This window comes from Manis pentadactyla, chromosome 1 (genome assembly GCF_030020395.1).
Source record: "Manis pentadactyla isolate mManPen7 chromosome 1, mManPen7.hap1, whole genome shotgun sequence".
NCBI classification, from domain to species: Eukaryota; Metazoa; Chordata; class Mammalia; order Pholidota; family Manidae; genus Manis; species Manis pentadactyla.
In genome coordinates this window covers 71435965-71458049 of record NC_080019.1, presented here as the reverse complement: position 1 = coordinate 71458049, position 22085 = coordinate 71435965, and positions in this window count along the sequence as shown.

Below are 22085 nucleotides of genomic sequence, written 5' to 3'. Positions count from 1 at the left end.
ACAGTGTTTTGTGGAAGGGAGGGAGGGAAGGAGCAGGGTCTACATGGGACAGATGAAGAGTTTGACTAGGAATGAAGGGAGTCCTGGATGCAGTTTGGAGGCCACATTTCTGCTATGTTTCAGGTTTTCCTCAGAGCTTCACCAGGTGTCTTGTTAACATGCAGATTCTGGTTCCCTAGGAGAGATTCTGGTTATCCAGCAACCTCCGAAGTGCTCACGCTGCTTACTCATAGCCTGCAGTTTGAGTGACAAGGGACCAAAAGACAGCCAGCTTTGGTGACTGAGTCTGGCACTAGTTGGATTAGTGAACGGAAAAGATTCACCTGTCAGAGGACTTTAGCTGATATTTAAAATTCAGCAGATATGTGTCACTCCTCGCTCAAGGTAAATTGTGGGTTACTTTCCTTAGATGTCCTAGCTGTTTTATACCTGGAACTTTTATGCAAGAACTCTATCATTTTGATCACTTTGGTGGATGGTAGGTGACAAAATTACAGTATAGTTCAGTCCGTCCCATGTTGGACATACAGGCTTTCAGCCTTACACTGTGTTATGGGGTCTCTCGGTAAGGTTTTCTGTAGAAGAGACTCCACTTACAACTTGTGTAGTTTGTCCTGTAACTTAGGCTCTGTTGGTAGTTTTCCTGGTGCATGCAGTGGCAAGATAAGAAAGGCTGGTTTGCCCTCTTGGCAAAATCCAAATATAAGACTGCCTGTCACTGAAGGTGCAGCCTGTCAGGAGGACTTCCCAGAGGCTGTGTAGAGTCTGCTGGGAGAGAGGACTCATGGAATCCATGATCGTTGTGGAGGGCATGGGAGATAGCATTGGCTTTAAATCCTGATCTATATGTGCTTGCTAAGGAATCTTAGGCAGATTTTTGAAGGTCTGAGCTGCAGTTCTCTTAACTGTAAAAGGGATATAATGCTACCCTTCAGGACTTGCAGAGAAACACACACACAGCGCCAGCATGCAGCAGATGAGTATGAGTATGTGTTCCCAAGGGGCCACCCTCCTGAGGTTAGACTTTTCAGGAGTTTCTCTTCATCTTACCTGGGAACAGTGCTTGTAGCTGCAGTTTTGCTGCTGTGTTAGAACCATCGTTTATCACTCCTAGAGAGGGCCTGGTTAAAAAAAAAGGAGTTGAAAGTCTTGCTTTGTGCAACAGCCTTGTAATGGAGGGGGAGAGGATGGGTCACAGGTATATGAATTTGAAATAGTCATCCATGTGGATCATTTGGTTACTTGGCTTATCTGGCCTTAGTACTAAGTTGTCAGGTTGGAGCTTAAAAGAAGACCAAACAGTCTTCTGAATTGATTTCAGTTTTCCAGGTCCATTAGTTCCCACACTGAAGGAGTTGTGTTTTGAGTAGTGTTATCTTCATGCACTACTCGGTAAGATAGCTTCCACTGCGGGCCAGTGCTTCAGGAAGGGAGAACCTGTGCACGGAAAGGCTTCGTTCATACTCTTGGTTGCAAAGATAGACCAGGTGTGACTCCAAAGTGGTGTGCCTGCTTCTTGAACAAACCAATTTCCTCCCATCCTGGAGGCTGTTGTCCTTCAGATAGACCCCTTTTTATACCATTTATCCTACCATGTTTCAATCCTCAGAACCTTTTAGGAACGAGTTTTGGATTTGGCTTCAGAACCCTGGAACACAGTCCCTGTTGTCTGAAGTAGCAGGATTTGTCCATTGAGAATGGAATTGGTTTTTAGGAACAATCAAAATTGGCCTAGGAGTGAAGACTAGAAAGGACTGGTATTTAGGCCTGAAAAACAGAAACAAAATATAAATTGATAAGAGTATCTCCTAAATCAGTCTTTTCAGATAATTTGTGTGGCCTTTGGAAATCCTGAAGGGCCTGCATGAGAACAAATTGGATTTGACTGGTGACCAAGCAGCTAATGACAGGCTATCATTTGTTCTGGATTTGTTTGAAGACATGACCACTCAATCCGCTCAAATAAACGAGCCTCTGGAATTGGAAGAGTGTGTGGTTCTGCCGGTAGCAAGAGACCGTGAGGAAGCCAGGAGGCTGGGCTGCCGGCTCAGGCGAACCTCGGTGGTGCTGAGCCCCAGGAGGCCTGCGGACCTTCATGCCGCCATCACTCCTTTTGTCTTCAGGTCACAGTCCCAGGTCTCTAAAGCAGGAGCTGAGGGAGAGTGAGGGGTGACATGAAACGGCAGGCCGGGGTTGCCTTATTATTTGGAAATAGCCTTGTTCCTTATGATCCTGCCCTCTAAGTGGCTGAGAACAACTGGAGATGGTGCGGAAAGGATGGACTTTCTGCAGAATTAATTATATGTGCCCTCAGAAAAGCACTCTCCTGGAGTGGGAGGGAATTGAGATGTATTGAGAGACACTGTATGGCAAGGTGGAGAGTGGGCAATGCTTAACCAGAGTGAAACTAAGAGCCACAAAGAAGAACCAAATGATGTGACAGGTAGAGAAGCTGACGGAGATGACCAAAATGTAGAGTTCTGAGGGAGTACCCTTCCAGACAGTTAATACCAATTTGGACCTATTGCTGATGAAATTATTGTGGTAGGCAGAATTTCAGCTCCCATGACCTTTGCCTGCCGGTGTCACACCTGTGGCTATGTTACATCATGTGGTAGGATGGATGCTGCAGATGAAATTAAAGTTACTAATCAATTGACCTTAAAATGGGAGGTTATCCATAGGCTGATGTCATCATGAGTGCCTGAACAGAAGCCGAAGTCAGATCGGAAGCCCGAGAAGGACTGGACACACCATTGCTCTCTTGAAGATGAGGGGACCATATGGAAAGCGGAAGAAGGAAATGAATTCTGGAAGCTGAATTTTCCTGAGCCTCCAGAGGAGAGTCCATCCTAGCCAACCCTGTGTCTGCAGCCTGTGAGGCCCTGGCCTGAGAACCCAGCGGACCACACTGGGCCCTGATTGCTGACCACAGAAATGGAAGATAATAAATATTGTCTGAAGCCACTAAATTTGTGGCTACAAACAGAAAGCTAATGTGGTCATTTTCTCGTTGAAGATTGTGCACTCCAACCTGGTACTCATCAAAACTAGTGTGCATAGGATTCATCAAGGGCCCCTGCTTAAAATGCACATTCTAACTTGGTGTCTGGAGTGAGGCCTGAGGTCCTGCATTACTAACTCCCCTAAGCTGCCGCTGCTCTGAGGACCGTGCTGGCACACGAGGCTCTTGTCAGTGGTCAGTGCACAAGCCAGGGCAAAGGTGAGATGAAATGGGAATTGAGGGAAGAAAGGCCTTGGATATTGTTTGGCCATGAAGTAACATTCACAAAGGTTGAGAAGGAGAGGCACCCCATGTTGGCGGTCCCCTGGCCTGCAGCCAGATTAGGCCCCCCAGCACAACTGTCATCACCCAGTGTGGATGGGGCATTTCCATGTCCTTTGTTCTTTTCTGTGGCCTTACAGGAGGACCTGCAGCCATGACTCTAGATTCCTGAGGAAGCCTGATGTAACAGAGTCCTGCCTGCACTCCTTTTCTCCCAAATGAATGGAGGCTAAGCCGAGGCCTACTAGTTTGGAGATGAAGGGGACTCACCTCATCAGTGAAGAAACTGCAGAGCTGCCATCAGTCTTTCAAAGAAATGGACTCACTTTTTTTTTTTAATTAAAGCATACATTGGTATACAACATGGACAACATTATGTTTTCAGCAGTCACCCATATAATCAAGTCCTCCTCCCTCCCCCCCATTGCAGTCACTGTCTGTCAGCGCAGAAAGATGCTATAGGGATTCATTGTTTTTAAGGAGAAAAAAATCTTTAATGAGCACCCACCACGTGCCAGGCACTGTACCAAGAGCTTGGGATACACAGGATCAAAACAAGATCCCTGCCTTCACGGAGCCTACAGCCTGGCACCTACAGCAAGGCTAACCCTACTCCTGCTCCTGCAGGGGGTGCCAGGCTCTGCAGCAGGTGCAGAGGCCCCATGGGTTTTTCTGCTCACCTGCCTTCAGTCAGCACTGTGCAGGTCTGTGGAGCCTCTTGCTGAGGAGCTGTGTTGGAACTGATATTTTTTTCCCCATGGCAACCACCAGTTCTTGGTATTTATGAGTCTATTTCTGTTTTTTTTTTTTTAATTCCACATATAAGTGGAATTGGTGTTTGTCTTTCTCTGCCTTATTTCCCTTAGCATGACATGCTCTAGAACCATCCATATTGCAAATGGCAAGATTTAATTCTCTCTTATGGCTAATACTCCATTGTGTATATGTACCATGTGTTTATCCATTCATCTATTAGTAGACATTCAGGCTTTCGTATCTTGGATGTTGTAAATAATGCAGTAAACATGGGAGTGCATATATATCTGTTCAAATTAGTGATTTTGTTTTCTTTGGGTAAATACCCAGAAGTGGAATTACTGGGTCATACGATATTTATGATAGTATTTCTATTTTTAATATTTCAAGAAAATTATATACTATGTTCCATATTGGCTGCACCAATTTACATTCCCACCAACAGTGCACAGGGGTTCCCTTTTCACATCCTCACCAATGCTTGTTATCTTTTTGATGCTAGCTAGCCATTCTGACAGGTGTGAGGTGATACCTTGTTGTGGTTTTGATTTGCATTTCCATGATGATTAGTGATGTGGAACATCTTTTCATGTGTCTATTTGCCATCTGTATGTCTTCTTTGGAAAAATGTCTATTCAGGTCCTCTGCCCATTTTTTAATTGGATTATTTGAGGGTTTTTGGCATTGAGTTATAGGAGTTCTTTATATATTCTGGATATTAGCCCCTTATTGGAGATCTTATTTGCAGATATATTCTCCCATTCAGTAGTTGGTTGCCTTTTTGTTTGTTGAAGGTTTCCTTTGCTGTGCATCAGCTTTTTAGTTTGATGTAGCCTCCACCCTCCTGTTTATTTTTACTTTTGGTTCCCTTGCCTTTGCTGTTTTGTATCCAGAAAAAAATAACTAATGCTGATGTTCAAAAGGTTACTGAGTATGGGGTTGTTTTTAAGAGTTTTATGGTTTCAGGTCTTTTAAGTCATTAATCTACTTCAAGTTTATTTTTGTGTATGGTGTAAGAATGTGGTCTAGTTCATTATTTTGCATGTAGCTGTCTAGTTTTCCCCCACACTGTTTATTGAAGAGACTGTATTTTCCCCATTGTACATTCTTGGCTTCTTTGCCATATGAGGCACATTTGGAGTCTCTTTCTGAGGAACTTTGTTGGAACTGATTCTAAATGCCTCAAATCTGGAGTCACCTGGAAGGAACACATTAGCTGTGTCTGCATACGTATGGTCTTCAGGACACTTGACTCTTACTTTAAAAATACTCTAAGACAAAAGGATATAAGTTTTGCCAGATCCTTAACAGATAACTCCCATGGACAAGAAGGTTAGCCTGTGTGGCAAACAGAATTTAAAAATACGTATTAGCTGGGAAAGAATATTGTGATGTTTATAGGTGCATTGCAAGTATAAGAAACAAAGATATTAGGCTTTAAAAGTAGTGCAAGAGCTCCTTGAAAACCTTGCATGTTGTACATTGACTTACCGTCTAGATTTGTCAGAGCAGCAGCTGCTTTAAAGAATCTATCCAAGAGAGTTTAATAGGCATCCTAAGTAAGGTGGTTCTGTAACATGGATCTACAAGCATCAGGCAGATTCGGGGAGCCCCAGGCTACTGTGGCAGCTTTACTAAAGGAACTCCAGCTAGTGGTTTCCTTCGGTTATGGAGAAAACTACAGATGTAAACTTAGCAGCCACTGACCCATTTTCTCTTTACAGTCTGAATGGGTTTTCCTGGACACGTCTTTTCCATGGTGATCCTTCTAATGAGGGGTGACCCGGGATAATAGGGGAAATGCTCACAGTCTGTTCTCTGATCTGCTGTAGAGCCGAATGCAGACACATCCAGTCCAGTCCTTATAGATGGAGGCTTGGCACTTCTTTAACCTCTCTCCATGTACTACGTCGCCATCTGTTGTTTTCTCTCATAATTACAGGGCCTCTGGAATGAGTGGTCCTTTGCCAGGTAGTGCTGGCGGCCACTCAGGCCACACACCCTGCTGGCCCCTGCCCACCAGGACTGTGCTCGCCATCAGTGCTGTTGTCTTGCCCCACCCCAGGGACGTCCGGCTCTGAGCTTGCCCGCTGTGTTGGGAGGCCTGCCCGGATGCTGGCCGTTTGCTGGTCAGTGCTTCTCTGTTGGTACAAACTTGGTCATTCATAATGTATCCTGTCTTCAAAGTGTGTGCTGTTTCTCAGCTGTGACGGTCAGCCCGTGGAGCCCAGGAGCCGGCACTCTGCTGGCCTTTGGTCTCCTCCGCGAACGGATGTCACAGCCTGCTAGGACACCCCACAATCCACGGCGTGCAAGACACGCTCACCACCCACCCCTGTCACTTCTTGTACTGACTTCTGGCATGTTTGCTCTAGTTTCTTAGGGATTTTCCTCAGCATTTTAACATTCCTACCTAAGGAGAAGCTCCTGCATATTCATAGTCCATCCTGAAATGCCTGTGAGGCAAGGAGGGCAGAGTTGAAGCTGTCATTCTACAGGGATGGAAACTGAAGTACAGCAACCCAGGACCCTCGGGGTTTTGAGTGGATCCTGCACTGGAAATTCAGGTCTTTGCTTCAGACCTGCTGTCCCATGGATTGTAGCATTTCAAGTCACTATACAAAAGTGTGAATATTTTGTGGGGTTAATGGGATTAATACATAAATCAAGTAATATGGAAATCAAATGTACAAATACATATGACTTGATTGTTTTTCCTACAACTCGATGTGTTATCAGAAACAATGCTTAGAACCAAAACAGCTCCTACAACTGGTGACCTTGAGGAGTGTCATGCCCTAGGGCTAGACCCAAGGTCAGATAATGATTGTGTGTTGATCATGTGTTGAACCCCCTACTCCGAATTCTTTAGATGTTTAAGTTCATTTGCTCAGTAAATATGAGGAGGGCCTTTTTGGCATTACTTTGGTGCTGCAACCATCACGTTCCCTCCAAGTCTGCGAGTCAGAGGCAGGGAGGAGCCGGCAAGTGGCGCCCAAACAGGGGCCTGAAGCTGAGAACGGGGAAGCTCCCAAGGTCCTCTGATCCAGTAAGACTCCCGGGAAAGCGTACATAGGGCCAGGGCCGAGACATCAGAGACACTATAATGGGCCAACATGAAACTAAGGCAGATAATCTGGAGGATTGCTTAAAATTACAACGTGCCCTCCTAAAAACATTAGGAGTGAAAATTTCTAAAAAAGATTTTACGGAACTTCATAAATATATTACAAAACATTGTTACTGGTTTCCCCCACAAGGAACCCTCAGACAAGCTGATTGGAGCAATGTATTAAGAGATTTCAAAAAGGCTCACAGACAGGGAAACATTATCCCTGTACCTGTTTGGGTGGATCAATGTCCCCTCGATAAAGAAAAACTGGCAGCTTTACACACAGTTCAAGAACAGCTTCAGCTAGATAGATTAGAATTCTCCACAAGCCCATGGAATTCCCCTGTATTTGTCATAAAAAAGTCTGGAAAATGGAGACTTTTACATGACTTAAGACAAATTAATGCAGTCCTTAAACCTACAGGACCTTTACAACAAGGCCTCCCTTCTCCAGCTATGATTCCAAAAGACTGGGACATGGCTATCATTGACCTTGTTTTTTTACAATTCCTTTAGCTTTGGCAGGTAGGGAAAAGTTTGCTTTTACTGTACCCTCCTTAAATTTACAAGCTCCTTCAGAAAGATTCCAATGGAAAGTACTTCCTCAAGGAATGTTAAATAGCCCTACAATTTGTCAAAATTATGTGCACAGGGCTCTCTTGTCACGCCAGGAGCTCTGTCTGTCCTCTCACTTTATCTCTAAGTAAAAGCCTCCCTTAGCTCTCCTACCTTGACTGTTTGCTAAGTTCATTCTTCTACTCTGCAAACAAGAACCCCCAGCATCATTTCTGGGGGCTTGTCCGGAATAACTTCAGTGGTGAGTATCGGCATCCAAGCCTGCCTTTTTTTTCGCTGTCCTTATGGAAGGGAGTCGTCTATGGCACATAACACTGGGCGCTCGTCAGCCACTTAAATGGGACTAACCTGGCTGCAGTTCTTAAAGTCTCAAGCGACAGATTCCCCTGCGTCTCCCTCAGTGGATCCCCCGTCTCCCTTGGGAGCCGGGAATGTCACCTGAGTGGAGGCCAGGATTCCCTTTCAGAGGCATCTCCTTGGATGTGAGGGACTGAGGGAGGCCATGGGCACCTGCGAGAGTCTAGGCTGAGGCCACACTTCAGCGGCTTCTCAAAGGGCCGCATGTCTGGAATCAGACCCCGACAGCCCGACTGGGTGTCCATGAGGAGTGACTCTCTCTGTCTCTCTGGCTTCCAGCCTGCTTCTTCAGGCCGCCCTGGCCTCTGAGTGAGGCAGGGGACGTTCCTGTCTTCTAACTTCATTAGTTTCACGGACCTGATGCCCAACACCGCAAGGTAGGAGATCCACGCTTTGCTCTTATTCCTGACTAATGCTGTACTCTGTATCTCATACAATGTGTCTGGGCACCTGTTAGCCACCTAAAAGACTATTAGTGTCTGCTACCAGTTTTAAGTTTTGATTAGAAAGGCTTGGCCCCTGAAAGAAGTATACAATATAATAAGGTTGTGCAGCTAAATATATTTTGATGCAAAGAAGGGAAATGGTAAAAAATCCTGTACACTATAATATGGAACTAGTTTTCTAAATAATTTTGGTGGAAATCTACTTATTGGGTTCATTATCTTCAAAAATTGGGAGGTTTTTAAACTAGACTCCCTGAAACTAAAGAAATTTATCTTCTGCAATACAGCTTGGCTTTAAATAGCTGGTGCTAGAATTGTACTTGCATTTCATTTCCAGCCCCCTGGACACACACAGTCCCTATCAGTACAGAGCCTTCATCGGCCCTGTTCATCTGGGGCCGTCTAAACCCTAACCCAGTTATGTAAACTGCTCGCACTTAGAGTGTATTCTTGAAAACTGAGACACTTTAAATCAAATAAGCTAAAAAGAAAGAAGGCAATTGAATATTAGTAACTCAAATCTTTGTATCAGTTTATCTGTGTTTACGTTCTTTTATGAAAAGTGTTGCTAACTGTAGTCATTATGTCTCAGTCTGTGTGTCTAAGTGTGTAAATGAAAAATATTTTTCTACCTCCGGATGGTTTTAATAAGATTTAATTGATTTAAAGACAAGTGCTTGTGAAAATTGGGCATTCTAAAACCTCCAAAAAATTCTAATACGAGATAATAAGCATTAATGCTAATTTAAGTTGAACTGAAACGGACATGTCCTTATGGTTATCAGCTGCCTAAGTTTACCTAAAGTCATTTAAGTTGATGTTATCTGTTAAATCTTTCAAGAAAAAGTGCTTAAAAAGAGGCTTGACTTTGTCTAATGTTTGGAAAAAGTTTTGTGAGTATAGTTAGGAATGAGTAAACTAAAAAAGTGTAGCAGGTAAACATCTTAATAATTGTGTGTTACAGTGTGTATACCTACAAACAGACTGTGGTAACCTAAAATCTTAAAGTTTTGCCAAGTAAACATATTTTATGCTTAGAGATTGTGCTGTAAAGCACATGGTTCCAGAAACTGTGAAATGTGTTCATAAATTTGTCAATCTAAAGAATGCTAGTGTAAGTTTACAGTAGCCTACTTCTCAGTGTTCACTGGAAATTAAAGTTCGTACTGGTTTTAAGTTCTAATTAAAGCTACTTAAAATAATAAGGGAAACATTTTCTGCATGCTAAAGAATGTGTCTTTTGATAAAAGTAATTTAGTTCTAAAGTACAGCTGTTTATTTAAAGAGGAAGAACTCTAAATGTAAAAAGAAAAATTGTAGAAACTTTGTGGAAGAATTGATATGGTCATGCTATGTAAAATTAAAGCAAATGAGTCTTGATATCAAGTACACAGCAAATTAGAATTTTGTTTTCAGTTAAAAGGACAAAGTTTTCTTAAACTGTTAAGTCTGCTCTTAATGTTGAAAATTGCAAAAGGTTTTCTAATTGTTTTATCAAAGCAGTTTCTCATGCTTAAAGTCTCAGTGAGTCGTCTGAATATTTAAGAAAACGAGATCTTAATATTAAAAGGACTAAAAGCTAAACTTTGCTGACAACTGTGTAACCTTCCGTATTTGCCTTTGAGGTATTTTGTTGTCATTCTGGTTAAATGGATAAGTATTGCTTCATGGCAACCTGTAATCTTATTTAGGCAAGTGCCAGAGAAACTTTCTTCTGACAACTTCCCAAAATCAAATTCAAAAAGGTGCTTCCACAAGGCCCCTGGAACATGTCAGAGGAAATTTTTCTCATTGGGGAAAGTATTTGGCTAATTTGGCTTATTTATCTGATGTATAATTACCTGCTTAATTACCTGGAAAGCTCTGTCAAAAGGAATGATGCTAAACTTTGTTTCTAAATGTTTTGTGTTACAGAAATATCCAAATTTCCTTAGGTCAACTGTCTTATAGTAAGCTGTCATCAGATTTTTAGCCATTGTCATTTCTAAGTCTTTTGTCATTTATAGTCATTGTTTTGTTACACCTAAACTAGTAAAGAACTAGATTTCAGCAGAACAGGTATTGGTTACATAGGATTAAGTAAACTAAGGAAGGTCACTTCCTGGCAGGTGCAGAAACCTCAGGATGTCTTGGCGACCTTGAGAAGAGAGGAATTCGCCCAAATATACAGGTACTGCAGGCAAAACCTGATGGAAAGTCTGGCTTGGCTTTCTGGCCTCGCGAGGCCTTTAAAAGTCCAATCTGAAATTCCTTATAAAAAGTACCAGCAAGCAATCCAGGCCTATTTGAAGAAGGAAGAACAGTCCCAAATGAATAAAGTCACAATTATTAAACTGGAAAAAGATACAACCTTCCAAGGCTGACACAGGAAGAAACAGAAAATCAAAACAGACCAATTACCAGCAATGAATCGGTAATCAAAAAACTACCCAAGAACAAAACTCCCGGGCCAGATGGATTCACTGCTGAATTTTATCAGACATATAGAGAAGACATAATACCCATTCTCCTTAAAGTTTTCCAAAAAATAGAAGAGTTGGGAATACTTCCAAACTCATTCCACCAAAACCAGGCAAAGACCCCACAAAAAAAGAAAATTACAGACCAATATCCCTGATGAACATAGATGCAAAAACACTCAACAAAATATTAGCAAACCGAATTCAAAAATACATCAAGAGGATCATACACCATGATCAAGTGGGATTCATCTCAGGGATGCAAGGATGGTACAACATTCGAAAATTCATCAGCATCATCCACCACGTCAACAAAAAGGACAAAAACCACATGATCATCTCCATAAACACTGAAAAAGCATTTGACAAAATTCAACATCCATTCATGATAAAAACTCTCAACAAAATGGGCATAGAGGGCAAGTACCTCAACATAATAAAGGCCATATATGACAAACCCACAGCCAACATCATATTTAACAGCAAGAAGCTGAAAGCTTTTCCTCTAAGATCAGGAACAAGACAGGTATGTCCACTCTCCCCACAGTTATTTAACATAGTCCTGGAGGTCCTAGCCACGGCAATCAGACAAAACAAAGAAATACAAGGCATCCAAATTGGTAAAGAAGAAGTCAAACTGTCACTATTTGCAGATGACATGATATTGTATGTAAAAAACCCTAAAGACTCCATTCCAAAACTACTAGAACTAATATCACAATTCAGCCAAGTTGCAGGGTACAAAGTTAATATACAGAAATCTGTTGCTTTCCTATACACTAACAATGAACTAGCAGAAAAAGAAATCAGGGTTTAGCAGAACCCAAGAATAGACTACCAGTTACCAAAGGGAAAGGGACTGGAGAGGATGGGTGGGAAGGGAGGAATAAGGGGAATAAGGGGCATTGCAATTAGCACACATAATGTGGGAGGGGGGCACAAGAGGAGGCAGTATATACAGAGAAGACAAGTAATGATTCTATAGCATCTTACTACACTGATGGACTGTGACTGTAATGGGGTATGTGGGGGGGTGATGGGGGGAGTCTGGTAAACATAGTGTTCCTCATGTAATTGTAGATTAATGATACCAACAAAAAAAAAGTACCAGCAAAACACGATTAAAGGGGCTATGTAATCAGTTGATCTTCTTGCTGCACTTATGCAAATAATGAAGCCAAGTGTTAATTATTTTCTTAATCTGGTTACTTCTAATAAAAAGGAAGGTGATTTTAGAGAAAAGTATTGTTTCAATACAGCCTTGTCCATACCGAATCCTAATACTAGTTATTGGGACATAGATTAAATCCAGAATTCTAGTTTCCCCAAAATATCTGGCTATGAATTCTCCACATGTTTTACTTTTCTCTTATCATTTCAATGAAAGTTTTACTATTTCTAGTTCTCATATTTAGCCATGCATTCTTAATCTCATCAAGTTGATCCAAAATGGAAAATCCAACTCCAGATGTTGGCTACTTAACCTAATAACACCATTTGTTCTATTTTGCCTAGAAGCCATAAAACTGCAAATAGTAACAGAAATGGAATCCAAAATGGAAGCACCCATCTCCCAAAGCCTCCTGACCCACCAGTGATGGAGACCTAACTGCACCCCTTCTGCCTCCCCTCTCAGCATCAGGCAGCCAGAGCTGTTGTCGCCCCCCTTTCCCTAGCAGCAGCTAGGGTCTCTGTCTGTAGAGGGGGGAATGAGACAGGGACCGTGGGTGTAGTCAGAGTAGGGTGAGGGCCTCCGGAAAAAGCAAGGCAGGATATGTACAGTCAGAGCAATGTAACAATGGGCAAAGAAGTCCCTATCGAAACTCTGTTTATGCAAAGTCAAGGTCACACTAATTCTCTAGGGTAAAGATACCAGACTAGAAAAATAGACATTTTCAGTGAGATCAGTTAAAGCTCAACAGGCCATGAGCAACTTGGCCTGAAATGTTTGAGTGTTCTGCAAATAAAGAAGGGTATCTCAGCATAACCCGTGACTTCACTGCAAACAGCCCTGGCAAACAGACAACAACACAGCCCGCCTTAGGGGCAGGTCAGGTGGTACAAGTCCGTACCCTAAGCCCTCTCTTCACATTATGGGATGTGGGATGCAGCCTTCCTGCTCTAATAGATTATCCCAGAAATAGTCATGAAAGATTTCTCCGAGCTCTGCCGTCTGATGGTGATGACAACTTGAAGCTTTTAGATCCCACCTCTGTTGCAGTTGCAGCTGCATTCATCCTGCTGGTTCCTGGACTTGGTGGTGGAATGCAAAAAGAGATATCTAAGCTGGCCTGTGTATATAGCAAGAGAACGAATTTGACTGCTTCTGTATTATCTGAACTCAATCAAGAGCTAGGAGAAGTGCTATTACGGTGCTTCAGAATCGTGCTACTATAGACTATCTGCTGTTAAAAGAACATATGGTATGTGAACAGTTTCCAGGAATGTATTGTTTTAATTTGTCTGATTTTTTCTCAAACTATTGAAAATAAATTAGACAATATCCGTAATATTATTAATAAGTTTTCACAAATGCCTGGGTTACTTAACTGGCTTCATTGTATATGGCCCTTAATTGTGGGTCTGCTTTTGTTATGTATCTGTATTCCTGTTTTGTTAATGTGAGTACATAAGTTAATTAATAGTCCGTTAAAACCTATACAGGCTTATGCTACTCTACCTGAAGTTATGTCATAGAAGTAGTCAATTTTCTCACATTTTTCTTCCGTTTGCTACTTTAAAAAATTTTCTTCTCCCTTCCTGAATACAACCCTTTTCCAGAGTTTGTGTCTCATACATAGAATTGTGGTGCATCAAAGCCTTTCCAGCTATTGAGGATACCTCAAGACAAGTGCTGGGCATAGTAGCCATGAAGCATAAATCTTCAGAAAGTCAGAAAGCTAACCTTTTCAAAGAATTCTACTTCTCTCTCTTACCAACTTTACATCTCCCTATATAGCCCTGGAGATGGCTGGTTAGCCAGAGACGGGTAAGATTCCTCAAGGGGGGAACAACCTAAGACAGGCACAGTCACAGAGGGGCCGTCAGGTGAGAAATTGGGGGTCAACAGAGGTGAGGCTTAGAACCTCACCCCCCAGTTTTGAGAGAAATCTTCTGCATCCGTGGATGTTTTGTTGCCCCTGCCCAGCTCAGATCAAAACCCAGGCTGTAGGCATAGACCTGATCACCTGCAATTGCCTCGTAATTCCACTAAATCTACTTTGTATCTTTATTTTATATCACGTAAATTCAAGCAGTAGACTTTTATTTTATACTACAGAATGTGGAGAAGTAAACTGTTGAAAGCCTTTTGTTGGAAACTGTCTACTTGCTATATTCTCTATTTTATCTATCTACTACTTAAAAGAGGGAAATGTGGGATTAATGGGATTAATACATACATCAAGTAACATAGAAATCAAATGTACAAATACATATGACTTGATTGTTTTTCCTACAACTGTTGATGCGTGATCGAAAACAATTAGAGCCAAAATAGTTCCTACAACTCGTGACCGCCCCCACGTGGTTTCGGTATCCTTGGGGAGCGTCATGCCCTAGGGCTGGACTCAGGGTCAGATAATGATTGTGTGCTGATCATGTATTGAACTCCCTACCCAGAATTCTTTAGATGTTTAAGTTCATTTGCTCAATAAATATGAGGAGGGCCTTTTTGGCATTATTCTTGTGCTGTGACACCTTGAGTCCGCTGGCTGGTCTTTAAGATCTTCAGCATTCCGTCGTGTTCCCTCCAAATCTGCGGGTCAGAGGCAGGGGGGAGCCAGCAATATTTTTACAAGCATTCCTCCCCCAACCCCAATTAAACTTTACTGTGTTGGGCAGTTAACTTCAAGATAGCACTGTAAAAACAGTGTTACTGCTAGAAGGTAAATGCTTTTGCTCTTAAGAGGATATTCTCCGCTGAGACTGCTACAGGAAGTGGGGGTATCCACGGCTTCTGCCTGCCCTGACCCATCCTGCCAGGTCTAAGACAGAGCAGTTGGTGGTGCCCTATGTGGTCCAGGTGGGGCTGCCACACTGGTGTGTTTTTAAGGCAGAGGGGTTGCCCAGGTTGATAAAATATGTTCTTCCTAGCCACACTGGCTGCCTCAGGGTGGCATGTGACCCCTCTAGGCTAGTCCAAAGAGGGAGCCCAGGACTGGTTAGAACAGTGGTTAGAAGAAACACCCTCCTTGGGCTAGAGGGCCGGAGGGCAGTGAGGAATCCCACAGCTGCTGGTGGCTATGCTACCATTTGGAGAGAGCTTCCTGAAAAAAACTCCTGGGATCTAGAATTGGGTGAGGAGGCAGACACCGGAGACTTGCTGGCATTGCTATGCCACCTTCAGACTCCATCTGCTGGGGGCCCCCAGTGGTTAAGACACTGCCCTTCTCGGGAAAGGCTGCGGTAGGAGAGAGAGGGAAGGGCTTTGTTCTGGGATAGTTTTTCCCTTGTGTGCAACTGTCCAAACTGCACACAGGTCTTAGGACTAGACTCATTTTCCCTCAAAACCCAGAGAAATAATCACCTCCTGCTCCTGCCACCAACTCTGCCCAATGACAGGCAACCCATTTGACCTGGATTTGTTTTGTGTAAAACTTAAGCCACACACTTAGCAGTTTTAAGACTGCTTTGGGGGGGCCTGGAATGGCTCTAGTTTAACCTTAGAAGCACAGCCTACAGCTAGATGGTGTTTAAATCTTTCTCTGCTCCTTGCTTGAGCTGTGTGACCTTAGACAATAACAACTTATCTGTTTCTCAGTTTTTGTTTGTAAAATAGGGGTAAGTGCTTTGACTAGTTCCTGGCAATTTGTGCTATATGTCTTAATTATAATTTATAGAAGATTAGTTATTTGGGTACAAGTTACAGTTGATCCTTGAACAACATAGATTTGAGCTGTGCAGGTTCACTTACATATAATTTTTTCAATAAATACATTGGAAAATTTTTTGGAGATTGTGACAATTTGAAAAAATTTGCAGACAAACTGCGTAGTCTGGAAATAACTGAAAAATTTTTAAAGTTACATTATGTCATGAATGCATAAAATATATGTAGATGCTAGTCTATTTTATTTACTACCATAAAATATACACAAATCTATTATATAAGGTTAAAAATTTATCAAAGTTGAGGCATACAAACACAGACTGTTCAGGGTGCCGTTCATAGTCAAGAGAAATATAAACAAAAATACAGATGCAGTGTTAGATCACAACTGCATAAAACTAGTATATGCTGTACTCCTGCAGTGATTTTGTAGCCACTTCCTGTTGCTATTGCAGTGAGCTTGAGCATTGTGAGGAGGGCAGCACATGATGGTGGTCATCTCTGGGCGAGCAGTTTGTCTTTGTGGTAAACTGTGTATCGGGTATTATTTTTCATCGTGTTCAGTGCAGTGTCGTAAACCTTGACCGACAGTGTGGGCCCATCACGTAGTGCTGCTGATGACGCTGGGAGTGCATCCAAGAAGCAGAGAAAAGTCAGGATGTTAGAAGAAAAAGATGAATTGCTTGATGCGTATCGCAGATTGAGTGGGCGCAGCTGCGGTTGCCACCATTTCAAAAAGAAGTGAATCCAGCTTAAGGACTAGTATAAAAAAAAAGGAAAAGAAAGAAAAGTTTCATGAAACCATCACTGCAGCTTTGCCAGAAGGCATGAAAACTTTGTACTTTTGGTGAAACATCTTTTTATCTTGTATTGAAAATTCAGCTTTTATGAGCTGTGTGCAGGATTGCTGAAAGAAGGGCAGAGCTATAGACTCTAATACAGTTCAAGAAAAAGTGAGGTCATTAAATGACAACTTAAAGCAAAAGGAAAGTGAAGGATCTAAAGCTGGAGAATTGAATGCCAGCAAAGGATGGCTTGATAATTTTACAAAGAGGTCTGGCTTTAAAAAATGCCAAGATTAACAGGAGAAGCATCTTTTGCTGACCAAGAGATAGCAAATTAGCTCCCAGACACCGTTAAGAAAATCAGAGAGTAAAGGACATCTGCCTGAGCAAGTTTTTTTTTTTAATTTTTTATTAAGGTATGATTGATATACTACACTCTTATGAAGGTTTCACATGAAAAAACAATGTGGTTACTACCTTTACCCATATTATCAATTCCCCACCCATACCCCAGTGCAGTCACTGTCCATCAGCACAGCAAGATGCCACAGATCCACTATGTGCCTTCTCTGTGCTACAGTCTTCCCCGTGATCCCCACACACCATGTATACTAAACATAATACCCCTCAGTCCCTTTCTCCCTCCCTCCCCACCTGCGCTCCCACTCCCCTACCGTTTGGTAACCACTGGTTCCTTCTTGGAGTCTGTGAGTCTGCTGCTATTTTGTTCCTTCAGTTTTGCTTCATTGTTATACTCCACAAATGAGGGAAATCATTTGGCACTTGTCTTTCTCCGCCTGGCTTATTTCACTGGGCATAATATCCTCCAGCTCCATCCATGTTGTTGCAAATGGTAGGATTTGTTTCTTCTTATGGCTGAATAGTATTCCATTGTGTATATGTAAATCTTCTTTATCCATTCATCTACTGATGGACACTTAGGTTGCTTCCATATCTTGACTATTGTAAAAAGTACTGCGATAAACATAGGGGTCTGAGCAGGTTTTTTTAATGCAGATGAAAGGGCTCTATTCTGGGGGGGAAAGTAACAGAGGACACTACCTGTAAGGAAGAGAAGTGAGCACCATCAGAAAGGGATTGGCTAACTGCTGTTTTGTGCAAATGCGGTTGGGTTTATGATGAGGACTGCCCTTATCTAGAAACCTGCGAACCTCCAAGCCTTGAAGGGAAAAGATAAACTAACAATCTTGTGGTTGTACAAGAAGGTCTGGACAAGGAGAACCATTTTTTTGGGATTGGGTCCATCAATACTTTGTTCCTGAAGACAGGAAGTACCTGCCATTAAGGGACTGCATTTTAAAATCCTTTTGATAATGAACAATGCCCTTGGACACCAAAAACCCCGTAAGTTCAACACCCAAGGAGATGAGTCTTCTAAACCAGGCTGAGACATAGACAAGTAAGACATAGATGAAGCAGTGCCAGAAAACAAATTAATCTATTTTTTCAGGACAGCTTTGGACTTTTACAACCTGGACCCTTCTGTGATATGGGCACTGAAACTAAAGCAAACAGTGGGCAGATTGGTACCATACAGAAACACCGTTAGAGAAATGAGAAAGCAAAAAGTCAGAAAATTACAATGTATTTCTGAAAATTACACAAGTGTGCCTGCCTCTCCTGCCTCCCCTCCCCCCTCCTCTGCCTCCTTCCACCTCTGCTTCTCCTGAGACAGCAGGACCGGCCCCTCTTCCTCTGTGGCCTACCCGGCAGGAGGACCACAAAGATGAGCACCTTCGTGATGAAGGCTTTTCTAATGAGCCACTTCCTCTTAATGAATAGTATCATGCTGTAGTTGGTAAACTTACCTGTTGTATATGTGTATAAACGTCCATGTGAAAATCTAATAGCTTTATGGTAAGACGTGCATGAGACGTTTTTGTGTCATCACCTGAGTCATCATGTAGAACATCCTGTGCAAGACTTGATTGACAGTAGTTAGCCTACCTTACATAGGCATAAGGTGAGTGATATTCAATATAAACTTAATCCTGTGTTAGCTTTTTTATGTTTTTTAAACTTTGCTTTCAAAGAATTGTATAGAATGCTTGCCCCCTCCCTCCCTCTCTTTCTCTCTCATAATTGAAGAAGCTGCATGTCAGCCTATCATCATAGCTAAGTGTTTTTTTCTTAAAGTGTAATAATGCTTCCAATACTGTGTTATGAACATGACTAATACTGTAGGCCATAAAAATTGTATGATTCACTTAGTGTATAGGGTAGGCTACTGTGAAACAGTTGTATCGATTACTCTAGGCTACCATAAAGCAATCATATTGCTGCTGCTTTGTTATCAATACATGCATTTATATACCTGTAAATAATTATGAATTTTTTTTTCACATTTTCATCTTTGGCATTAAGTGTTAGTAATATGTATAACATCTACAGTGTTTTGTATCATATAAGACAATGTTGATGTATATACTGACTTTTTTGTAAACCAATGATGTAAACTACAGTATTGATAAATACAGTACAGCACTATAAATGTATTTTCCTTAGAATTTTCTTAACATTTTCTTTTCTCTAGCTTACTTGATTGTAAGAATACCGTATATAATTCATATGACATACCAAATATGTATTAATTGACTGTTTATGTTATCAGTAAGGTTTCTGCTCAACAGTAAGCTATTATTAGTAGCTAAGTTTTGGAATCAAAAGTTATATATAGACTTTCATTCTTTTTTTAAGTACATACAATAAAATGCATGAATCATGTGTAGAGCTTGATGAATTTTGACATGGGTATACATTCATGTAACCACCACCTAGATAAAGTTATCAAACATTGTCACTAATTTTTTCCCTTTCACCTATTTTACCCATCCCCAGGCCCCCTTCCCTATGGCAACAAACAGTTGGTTCTCTGTATTTGTGAGTCCGGTTCTGTTTTGTTTGTTGATTGATATTTAGATTCCACATATAAATGAAATCATGTGGTATGTGTCTTTCCCTTATCTAAGCGAATTATTTCACTTAGCATAATACCCTCTAGGTCCATCTATGTTGCCACAAATGGCAAAATTTCATTCTTTTCCATGGTTGAATAATATTCCATTATATGTATGTACCACATGTTCTTTCTTCATTTATATATTGATAGACACTTAGCTTTCTTTCATATTTTGGCTATTATAAATAATGCTGCAATAAGCAAAGGACTGCATATCTTTTCAAATTAATGATTTTGTTTTCTTTGGGCGAATATCCAGAAGTAGAATTACTGGGTCATATGGCATTTATAATGGTATTTCTGTTTTTAATTTTTTTAGAAAACTACATATTGTTTTTCATAGTGACTGTGCTAATTTACATTCCCAGCAACAGTGCACAGGGGTTCCCTTTTCTCCACACCCTTTCCAATGCTTGTTATATTTTTGATGCTAGCCATTCTGACAGGTGTGAGGTGATGTATATCATTGTGGTTTTGATTTGCATTTCCCTGATGATTAGTGATGTGGAGCATCTTTTCATATGTCTATTTGCTGTTTGTATTTCTTCTTTGGAAAAATGTCTATTCAGGTCCTCTGCCAATTTTTTTTTTTTTTTGAGAGGGCATCTCTCATATTTATTGATCAAATGGTTGTTAACAACAATAAAATTCTGTATAGGGGACTCAATGCACAATCATTAATCAACCCCAAGCCTAATTCTCAACAGTCTCCAATCTTCTGAAGCATAACGAACAAATTCTTACATGGTGAACAAATTCTTACATAGTGAATAAGTTCTTACATGGTGAACAGTGCAAGGGCAGTCATACCACAGAAACTTTTGGTTTTGATCATGCATTATGAACTATAAACAATCAGGTCAAATATGAATATTAATTTGATTTTTATACTTGATTTATATGTGAATCCCACATTTCTCCCTTATTATTATTATTGTTTTTTTAAATAAAATCTCTGCCCATTTTTTAATTGGATTGTTTGTTTTTGGTATTGATTTATGTGAGTTCTTTATATATTTTGGATATTGGCTCCTTATTAGAGATATCATTTGCAAATATGTTCTCCCATTCAGTAGGTTGCATTTTCATTTGTTGAGGATTTCCTTTGCTGTGCATAAGCTTTTTAGTTTGATGTAGCACCCCCCCTACTCCCTCATTTATTTTTGCTTTCATTTCCCTTGACTGGAGACATATCCAGAAAAAAATTACTACTGCTGATGTTCAAGAGTCTATTGCCTGTGCTTTCATCTAGGAGTTTTATGGTGTCAGGTCTTATATTTAGGTCTTTCACCTATTTTGAGGTCTTTTTATGTTTGTATGGTATAAGACAGTGATCCAGTTTCATTCTTTTGCATATAGCTGTCCAGTTTTCCCAGCACCACTTATTGAAGAGACTGTCTTTCCCCCATGATATATTCTTGCCTTTTTTGTCATACAGTAGTTGACTATATAGGTATGTGTTTATTTCTGGGCTGTGTGTTCTATTGTTCTGTGTTCTTGTGCCAGTACCATACTGTTTCAATTACTGTAGCTTTGTAGCATAGTTTTAAATCAGGAAGCATGATACTCCCAGCTTTGTTATTCTTTCTCAAGATTGCCTTGGCTCTTCAGGCTTTTTTGTGGTTCCATACATATTTTAGGATTATTTGCTATAGTTCTGTGAAATGTGCCATGTATATTGATAGGGATTACATTGAATCTGTAAATTGCTTTGGGCAATATGACCATTTTAGCAATATTCAATCTTCCTATCCGTGAACATGGAATAGCTTTCTGTTTATTTGTGTCTTCAACTTCTTTCATTAATGTCTTACAATTTTCAAAGTATAGGTCTTTCACCTCTTTGGTTAGATTTATTCCTAGGCATTTAATTCTTTTTGATGCAATTGTATATAGGATTGGTTTCTTAATTTCTCTCTCTGTTAGTTCATTATTTGCATATAGAAATGCAACAGAATTCTGTATATATTGATTTTGCATCCTGAAACTTTACTGAATTCATTTCTTCTAATAGCTTTTGGTGGGGTCTGTAGAGTTTTCTATATACAGTAGTATCATGTCATCTGCAAATAGTGACAATTTTATTTCTTCCTTACCAATTTGATGCCTTGTATTTCTTTTTCTTACCAGATTGCTAATGACTAGGACTTCCAGTACTATGTTGAATAAAACTGGTGAGAGTGGGCATCCTTGTCTTGTTGCTGATCTTAGAGGAAAAGCTTTCAGCTTTTAGCCATTACATACAATGTTAGCTGTGAGTTTGTGTTTTATGGTCTTTGTTATGTTGGGAGTAATGTTCCCTCTATACCCACTTTGTTAAGAGTTTTTATCATGAATGAATGCTTAATTTTACCAAATGCTTTTTCAGCATCCACTGAGATAAACTTATGGTTTTTATCCTTCCTTTTGTTAACATAGTGTATTACATTGATTTGTAGATATTTAAACATCCTTGCATCCCTAGAATAAATCTCACATGGTTGTGATGGATTTTCCT